Below are 9896 nucleotides of genomic sequence, written 5' to 3'. Positions count from 1 at the left end.
AAAAATTATTTTGAGACTTTCTAGTAGATTTTAAGGATTTGTGAATGGTTTCTCCTCTTGACCACATATGTTGAATAAAGCCTACCATTAACTGCAGGCAGTGAACGTAACAACAGGTAAGAAACAATTTGAACTGGAAAGTTAGTCTTAGTTTGAATCAAGTCAAATTTTACAATAATACATGGAAATAATTGTAGAGGTGCTCACAAAATTGTGGGTTACAGTCAAGATCAATTCCTAACATTTTTCTGATAAATGTAACACCATAACTATTCTGGGATTTATACATGATGTCTAAACGTACATCTTCTCTTGTTTGTACTCATTTCTACTGTTCGTATTACAACCCTATACTCCATGGTATTTCTTAAAGGAATAAAAATAAATCCATTCATAGGGAAGCAATTATATTAGCAGATCCTGCTCTCCAAAATTCCAATTAACTGCTTGGACAAATGGGAAGACAATATCAATTTATTCAATATGCCCATATGGAGAGGAAACGTTTTCCTCAACTCTTTAGGGCCCCTGGCTGGGTCTGAAAATTACAGTGACAAAGACAGATGGGCAGGAGAAAAGCATACCTATTTATTTAAGTTTCACGTGACATGGGAGCCTCCTCAAGGACATGAGCACCCGAAGAAACAGACCTGAGCACTTTGAGCTGAGTGTGGTGAAGGGTGGGCAGTTGTGGAGGATGGAGGGGGTCAGGGAGGATGAGTGATGTAGTAACTGGGGGGTTAGCAGGGTCTTCTTTTTGGGATTCTTCTTGGGTCCTTCTGTGTCTGGAGATGCAGATGTTCTTTTCCTCTGGGTTTAGGGAGAGCACCTCTCACCTGAGGGTTTTGTGACCTGCCTCGGGGAGAATTGTGGGGGAAGGTCAGAGGGACCTTCATACTTCTGCCGTGTTCTCAAACTCCATCAGCTTAAAGTATTCAATATGCCCAGACACCATATTTTGGGGTATTATGTTCTGAACCCCATCACCAGTGACCATGTAACGTTTTTATCTCTTTTATCATTACTAGCTCGACCTGCATCTAAGTTTTTATCTCCCGATGTGCTCAGTGGTAGTTTCAACTTGTTACCAAATTGCATGTTGTAATGTGATCCTTTAAGTCTCCCTGACGACATCTTCAATTTTTAGCTCAGGTCAAGGTTTGCTACTCCAGAGGCTGCAGCCAGATTCTGCAGAATAAAATTTTCATGCACTTAGTAATGGAAAGAATAGAAACAACTCTCATGATGGAGATTTAGAGACAGCTCTTCCAACAAGGTTTGATCTGGGGACTAAAATAATACCACCAAGTACCCAGCTGTCTCTTTCCCTCGGGTCTGGTTACTGCAGCACCAGCTTCATGTTGGCTCTTCCTGGTGGCCCCGTGCAGCTCTTCAAACATTCTTTTCATATAACCTTCAGATGAAAGAAGAAATCCATCTTCTAACAGTTATTGTGGGATGCGATGAAGCTTGTCTTTCTCCTGAAGTCTCATTTGACATTGTGTTATTTCTTATTGGAGATGGAAACAAACACTATCTATCGTGTATGTCTGAAAGAAGTCAATTTCACGTGATTCTCACATGTAATGAGAAGGTAGGTGTGTTAATTTCTTAAGGGAAGACAGGGCAGGTAGCCGAAGCCCACCGGGGTCCCAGGCACCCATCTCTGATGTCCTTTCTCCTGTCCTAGCTGGTCCCTGCCAGTCACTCTTCCCACTGTGAGCTCAGCCCTGGTAGCGAGGATGCTCTTCCCCAGCTGCCTCTGTGGTTCCACCCTCACTGCATCATTTGAGGGTCACTTCAGTGAGGTCCACATCGAGGTCTTTTTAAAAACTGCAGCCTCCCCCAGCCTTCTCGTTTCTGTTCTTTCTGGCTGAGTGCTTGGTTTGCCTTTTTAAGAGAACTTGTATACGTATACAGGTACACATCTATATACACATATAGGTACACATATGCACATGTGCGTACTACATACGTGTATTCATCTCAGTGTCTGTCTCACTCTACCCCCCCCCACTTACCAGACACACACACACACACACACACACACACACACACACACACACACTAGAAAACAAACACCACACAAATATTTGGGGCCATTTTGTCCATTGCAGAGTCTCCAGTATTTTGTACAATACCATACAATAGGCTGCACTCCATAAATAGTTTTTGAACAAATAATTCCAATTTGCTGTTTCTGGTGTTAACAGAGATAATGTTTGATGTACTGATAAGGTTATGATGAAGCCATTTCACACATTCTTTTGGGAACGTCAGATCTAGCTGAACTGTCGTCCTCTAATAAATAAATCGGTATAAAAATCATCATGTTGACTTGTAACTTTGTTGGCATCCAGCTGAGTTCTTTCTCCCTTCAAATTGTCGCGGTGAAGCTGGGGTAGATTTTAGCTCTTAACTGGGAAACTACTGCAGATTCGTGTCCCGGGTTCATTCTTTACCTCCCTCTGTTCCCACTTTGGAAATGACATCACGGAGAGGCAAGTGTTAACGGGGCAGGGGTGGGATGCAGTCCTGGCAGCTGGGTGGATCTGGGGCTGAGATTCCCGGAAAGTGGGGCACAGACCGAGGAATTGCCCTCTCGGCATCAGGAAATTAACACGGGAGGATGCGGGCAGCGCGTCAGTGCGCGTGTGAACGTGCCGTCTCTGCGGTTTATATGGGGATCTTAAAAAACTGACTCAGAGGAGCCTTATTATGAGCTGCGCGCTATTGTCAAATGTGTCTCCGGAGCATTTTTCCTGGCAGCATCTCATGTTTTTGAAAACGTAATGGATTCAACAGGGCCTTCTCTTCTGCCACCTGTTATATTCAGCATCATTCACATTTCAGCAATTAAGTTTCTCCTCAGGGATGAAGACTTAGGAAGCGCATAGGCGAACGCTGGGGAGGGGCAAGCGCTGTGAGAATCAGGACGATTTCTGTCTGGAAATACATCTTACCTAGAGTTTCCTGTCATCTTTCTCTACAGAATGACAAGATAAGTGTTCATAGCAAAACAAACAGCGAATAAAGATGACACATAAGACTAATATAAACACAATTTTATTATAATGTCTTGTTCATGTATTTTCCATTTCGTTTGTGCAAAATAACATAAAAAAGTTGGAGACCACAGTTTAAGAAAATAGAGATTGCAAAAGAGATTGGTGGACTTTCTTATCTTAAAAGAATAAAGGAGTATTTTATTGGAGGGTAGGGATAAGACTATGCCCAAACATTTCTGAAGCAAATTAAACAGAAGGTGCTGTAAGATTAAACTTAATGCTGCAAGATTACTGGTTAATATACATGGAGGGATGCTGTTATAAGGTAAAGGAAATAATTTTATAGTTAGGTGGTAATTCATATGATTCACATCAACTCAAAAATCTGGCGGATTATGTTTAATAAATATCTGACAAACATGTTTGAAACTAATTTGTTAGAAATTTAAGACATGTATCTAGATAAATATGTAAAGAATTGAATAATAATAAATATACATTACATAGCCTGTGTCAAGAAGTGCCACCCTACAATTTATATTGTATTGTAGCCCATGCTTTTCCACATAGGAAATAATAATAATATAGGAGAGGTTCCATTTATTCCTAAGATTCTAGTATGTAAGTAACATCAATATATTTTAATTTCAGAGAAAGGACGTATAACTAGAGGCAAAATGAAGTCTGTTCAGAAAGACTCAAAAGAAAAATACGAATGATTTAATCTGGGCTTTGTGGATTTTTTAAGCAGTCAGAAATATTTTAGCTTATGGAAGGAAAGTTTTGAGACTAGGGAAAAATGGATAAAATAAAGCTGTGGGAAGAAAGAAGTGTATAGGGAGAGGGCAAACCCGGGGCTGGCGGGGGGGATGCATCTCCCGGATTGAAGGCTGGGAGGGCTGCAGGAGGTGGCTGAACCAGCCATGCACAGTAACGGGCAGGGGCAGCTCCAGGGTGTAGGGACCCGAGCCTCCCCCCGCCCCGCCTGTGCTAGAACCCTGTGTGCTGGTGGTCTTTGCCGCCTGCTCCCTGCAGCAACTCCCTCCAACTCAGGCAGCCCATTCCCAGCACAAAAGCAACTTAGAGAACATGAAGGAGAACTTAGCATTGGAGGCGTTCCTTTTTGCTACTTAGAATTGAGTAATTTTCTTAGCGTTTGAGATAAATATGTAAAATTTACAAAAACACTATTCAACAAAGCAATTGGCAAAGAATCTCTCCTTGACCAAACTCGAGTCGGGCTCCTCTGAGCCGTTTTCAGTCAGACCTCATGCTTGGCATGTCCTTAAGAGCCCCATTAAAAAATTTTTTTTTATTTTATATTGAAGTATAGTTGATTTACAATGCTGTGTTAGTTTCAGGTGTAGAGCAAAGTGATTCAGTTATACATATACATGCCTCTATTCTTTTTCAAATTCTTTTCCCATTTAGGTTATTACAGAATATTGAGTAGAGTTCCCTGTGCTATACAATAGGTCCTTGTTGGTTATCTGTTCTATATATAGCAGCGTGTACATGTCAATCATAATCTCCTGTCAACTACAGATTGGCATTTTCCATTGGCACTTGCCATCTACCTCTACAAGGGTTAAATCATGAGCCGCTGCGGTTGCTGAACTTCAGCACCCCCTGAAAGGAGTTCAGGGTGGAGAGCAGGAATGAGGCAGGCACTCTGTGCTCTGGGGAAAACTGGCAGAACAAGTCTTCAGATAGTTAGACATTTTCAGGAGCCAATTTTATGAGCCCAATTCTTGCATCTCCTCGTATCTAGAAAAGCACTAAAATCCTTCATGGTGACGTCTGCTCCTCGTGACCAGCAGTAACCTGCACGAGACTAGCAGAAACCTTCTACTGAACATACGTGCTTGATTGCATGTACTCCCCCTTTGCCAAAATCACATCTGTACTGACCTTCCCCCCCCACCCCCCGCCTCTTTGGAGCAGCTTCTCAGAGCTCTCTGGGATGCTGTCTCCAGGGCTGCAGTCCTCATATTGCCCCAAACAAAACTTAACTTGCAATTCTCACGTTGTGCTTTTTTTTTTTTTTTAAGTTAACACGATGTTGTGTTAGTTTCAGGTGTACAGCAAAGTGATTCAGTTATACGTCTACAGGCATCTATTCGTTTTCAAATTCTTTTCCCGTTGAGGTTGTTACAGAATACTGAGCAGAGTTCCCTGAGCTGTGCGGTAGGTCCTGGTTGGTTATCTGCTCTCTATATAGCAGTGTGTACATGTCAATCCCCAGCTCCCAGTCTGTCCCTCCCCCCACCCCACCCTCCCACCCTTAATTTCGACCCTGCTAGTCAGTTCAGCCAGAACCCCCCTCCCCAATATCTGATCACTGCCCATCTGCACAGTTCCCAGCCCCCGCCCCCCAGGTGACACGTAAGCGCGCAGCCTGCCTGCAGCAGGAACCCTGTAGGTTGTTTCAGCTAGAACAGCCCCCCCCCACACACACTTACCCCTGATGTTTCCTTTTAGTAAATTTCCACCCACCGATGTCCCCACCCTGTGCTCCTTGGCCACAAACTCCCACTTTTCCTGGTCACGTTTCAGTCGAGTTCAATCTCTCTCACTGCAAAACCCCACTGCAGTAGCACGTGTACCTGTCACCTAGTCCTGAATCAGGTCTGCCTTGCTGTTTTAACAGGTATCACGAATAATATTTCCTTTGACACGAGCTTAGTTTGAAATGAGAGAAAAGGAAATTATGAAAAAGGGAAAAGTCGCTGAAAGAATGCATATCACACTGATAACCACGTTTACCTGTGGGAAAGGGACGGGGATTTGAGTGGTGGGTTACAGATCGTTTCCGTGATTCTATAACTTGAGATGGTCCTCCGTGAGGGTGTATTTGCATATTCATGTGCTAATGTGTTGTTTCTGTAAATGGAAAAGAAAAAACAGGAAAAAAAGCCAAGTCTTTGGTTTGGTTGTTCTCCTTACTGTACTTTTTACAGGCCTGTGCTGTTGAAAGCATCACATAAATAGCTGTGATTTTTAAATGTAATGTTAACATAGCAACAACAGCAGAGGTGACTTAAGATGTTCCGCCGTATAAGTGCCATAATTAATATCAAGGAGGATAAATTTAATGCAGCCTCTTTCCACTTAGATCACCCAGCAGAGAATGAAACAGGTGCTTAGGAAGCTTTGCTGGGTAATATTAAAGGAAGATTTTTCTTTCAAAGCTTTTTGCCAGAGATTTGTGTGGGATCTCTGCTTAGCAGAACCCTTAGTGAATGTCTGCATATGTAAAAGTAGCCCCAGAGCTGAGTCTGCCGAAGGGAAATAGTTCTTCAACCCAATCCAAAAATGGGCAGAAGACCTAAATAGACATTTCTCCAAAGAAGATATACAGATTGCCAACAGACACATGAAAGAATGCTCAACGTCATTAATCATTAGAGAAATGCAAATCAAAACTACAGTGAGATATCATCTCACACCAGTCAGAATGGCCATCATCAAAAAATCTAGAAACAATAAATGCTGGAGAGGGTGTGGAGAAAAGGGAACACTCTTGCACTGTTGGTGGGAATGTAAATTGATACAGCCACTATGGAGAACAGTATGGAGGTTCCTTAGAAAACTAAAAATAGAACTACCATATGACCCAGCAATCCCACTACTGGGCATATACCCTGAGAAAACCATAATTCAAAATGAGTCACGTACCACAATGTTCATTGCAGGTCTATTTACAATAGCCAGGACATGGAAGCAACCTAAGTGTCCATCATCGGATGAATGGATAAAGAAGATGTGGCACATATATACAATGGAATATTACTCAGCCATAAAAAGAAATGAAATGGAGGTATTTGTAATGAGGTGGATGGAGTTAGAGTCTGTCATACAGAGTGAAGTAAGTCAGAAAGAGAAAACAAATACAGTATGCTAACACATATATATGGAATCTAAGGGGAAAAAAAAAAAGGTCATGAAGAACCTAGTGGCAAGACGGGAATAAAGACACAGACCTACTAGAGAATGGACTTGAGGATATGGGGAGGGGGAGAGGTGAGATGTGACAGGGTGAGAGAGTGTCATGGACATATATACACTACCAAATGTAAAATAGATAGCTAGTGGGAAGCAGCCGCATAGCACAGGGAGATCAGCTCGGTGCTTTGTGACCACCTAGAGGGGTGGGATAGGGAGGGTGGGAGGGAGGGAGATGCAAGAGGGAAGAGATATGGGAACATATGTATATGTATAACTGATTCACTTTGTTATAAAGCAGAAACTAACACACCATTGTAAAGCAATTATACTTCAATAAAGATGTTTAAAAAAAAAAAAAGTGTGAGAAATGTTCCACTTCAAAGAGACTGGGGGTGGGGAATGGAGGGGGCTGGAGAAGGCAGGGTGAGACCTCTAAAAACCGATTATTATTATTAAATCACGTGCTGCCCTGTGCTAGAGTACTTTGTTTTGCCTCACAGTTTCAGGAAAGGTCTGCACTGCGCAGCTACCTTTGGTGAGCTATTACTGTGGAAGTCAAAGTAAAAAAGCTTCGTTTCCAGTTTTAATCCTTGCAGAGGGGAAAGTGAAGCTTAGCTGCTCAGAGCAAATGATCTTTAGGAGACCTCAGAGCAGTACTGGAGCAGGGGGAAACACTGGAGTCTCCTTTTTTGGAAATTCAAATATTGAAATTAAAGGTGCCCATTGTTCAGGTGATGCATAAAAACACAGTTAATCTTTGAATTGTTAAAAGAAAATTTCACAGACACTTAATTTTTGATGTAGTGGCTTGTATTTAAGGATTCATGAGCCAGGAAGCATCCAGTCCAGAAAAGAGAAAGGGAGCTCCAAAGAGTTGTAAAGTGAGAGAGTTTTATAGACCAAAGTGAGCAGTGACGGAAGACATGTTCACATATTGAGGGTGGGGAAGTCATTCTGGCTTATACGCGGTTTAACTCAAACTGGAACAGCTGTCTTGTGACCTGTCAAACGGGCATCATGCATCTGCTTCCAGCATTGAAGAAAAGAGTGCTTTTAAAAACTGAAATGGAGTCACCGTGGTTTAGGCATCCAAAACGGAGTTGGGTGGCCTTTGTGGATGTGGTTTCAGACACATTCCTGCATCCCTGAGAACTTGAATTTTCTCTAAACTGTATCAAACTCAAGGACACCACCAGCCTTTCTCAAAACAGAATCTGCAGCAGCTGCGAGCTGCACCCTTACGGTCCCGAGGTCTCCCCTTGTAACTGTGCAACCGATTCACACCCCAACCAATCCCTGCTTAACAAGCACCCTTAATTCTTGCAGCTCCGATCCTAATTCATGATAAACAGCTTATATAACTTCGTATTTTTTGCCTTGATAAGCTTACCCCTTGTAGCCTGGAGGAAAACAATTCAAGTGCTTCTTGAATCTGCATTTCCTGAGCTAGAGTCCTCAGTTTGGCTCAAAACTCTTTGCTATTCCTGTTATAGATTGTTTATTGATCATTTCCATCTACAGCGGGAACAGGAAGTTACCCTGTGTTTGCTGACTGGAAAAGCAGAGTCACTTTCCTCATATGAAGCAAGGGGAAGTCCCGGGGTAGGTCAGGTGACTTGCTCTGAACAGCAGACGTGACTGGTTGGCCTGGGCCTCCCTTTTCTGGGAGAGCCCACCATAGAAACAGGTAAATTTCCATTTGCAGACATGGAGCTTAGCATCAGCGACTCCATGTTGCAGTCTGCACGCTTTGACAGGGTCTGATTTTTTTCTTAACAAGAGGAAGGAAGAGACAGGGCGACTACCTACCAACTCTTGCTGGTTCAGTCTGTGGAGAACCAACTAGGGAGTCCTACCCACACCTGTGACAGGTGTCAAATTAAAAAACACATCCAGACTTAGTAAGGAGAGACTTTATTCTGATGGGGTTCAGGACATGATACCCCAAATATGGCACCTTGGGATGTGGATATTTTAAGTTGACGGAGTTTGAGAAAATGGCGGAAGCATGAAGGTCCCTCTGAGCTTCCCCCACCTCTCTCCCCTGAAGCAGGTCACAAAGCCCTCAGGTGAGAGGTGCCCTCTGCACACCCAGGGGAAAAGAACATCTGCATCTCCACACACGGAGGGAACCAAGAAGAGTCCCGACAAGCAGGCCTTGCTGACCCCCCGGTTACTACGTCACTCATCCTCCCCGAGCCCCGCCGTCCTCCACGAGTGCCCGCTCTGCACCACACCCAGCATCACGTGCTCAGGTCTGTTCCTTTGGGTCCTCGTGTCCTTATGGAGGCGCCCATGTCACGTGAAACTTATATTAATAAATATGTAGGCTTTTCTCCTGTCCATCTGCCTTCGTCAGTGTCATCTTCAGACCCAGCCAGGAGCCCTAAGGTGTTGAGGAAAACGTTTCTTTCCAGCAATTTGAAAGGACTGTTGTGTGTGCTGGTGGGTGGAGGTGCCCTATTACAACACGGGGGGTGGGGGGGGTTGGGGGGGGAGGATATTGTATTTGGGAGAACACCGTAGGGGACAGAAAGTAATTTTCCCTCTACCCTTTCAGGTTCTTGGTTGAGACAACAGTAGAAAACCAAACGTAAGCTTGATAAGTATACCTCCTGTATACATGGGGAGATCCAGTAAAACTGAGTAACTCTGAAATGGCCCAAATCATCGCCTTAAATATCATATCCAACTAAAGGAAAAAAAATATTTACGGGTGTCGCGGGGCCACTGCAGGGAGGTTATCAGGAAACAATTGTGAGGCTGTAATGCAGATTTAAGCTGATGCCTTCCCCACTGAGAAGAGTTCCTGGGGATTACCCTCCTCTTGCTGGTACTGGAGACACTCTTACGGATGGAGATTTCCCTTGTAAATGCCTCTTACAAAAGGGTGACTTCTACTTGGTTTTCTGAGCTTTCCCCGCATCTGCTGTGTCTTAA

This window comes from Eubalaena glacialis, chromosome 9, assembly GCF_028564815.1.
Source record: "Eubalaena glacialis isolate mEubGla1 chromosome 9, mEubGla1.1.hap2.+ XY, whole genome shotgun sequence".
In the NCBI taxonomy this organism is placed as follows: Eukaryota; Metazoa; Chordata; class Mammalia; order Artiodactyla; family Balaenidae; genus Eubalaena; species Eubalaena glacialis.
Note: the sequence above shows the minus strand (reverse complement) of the source record.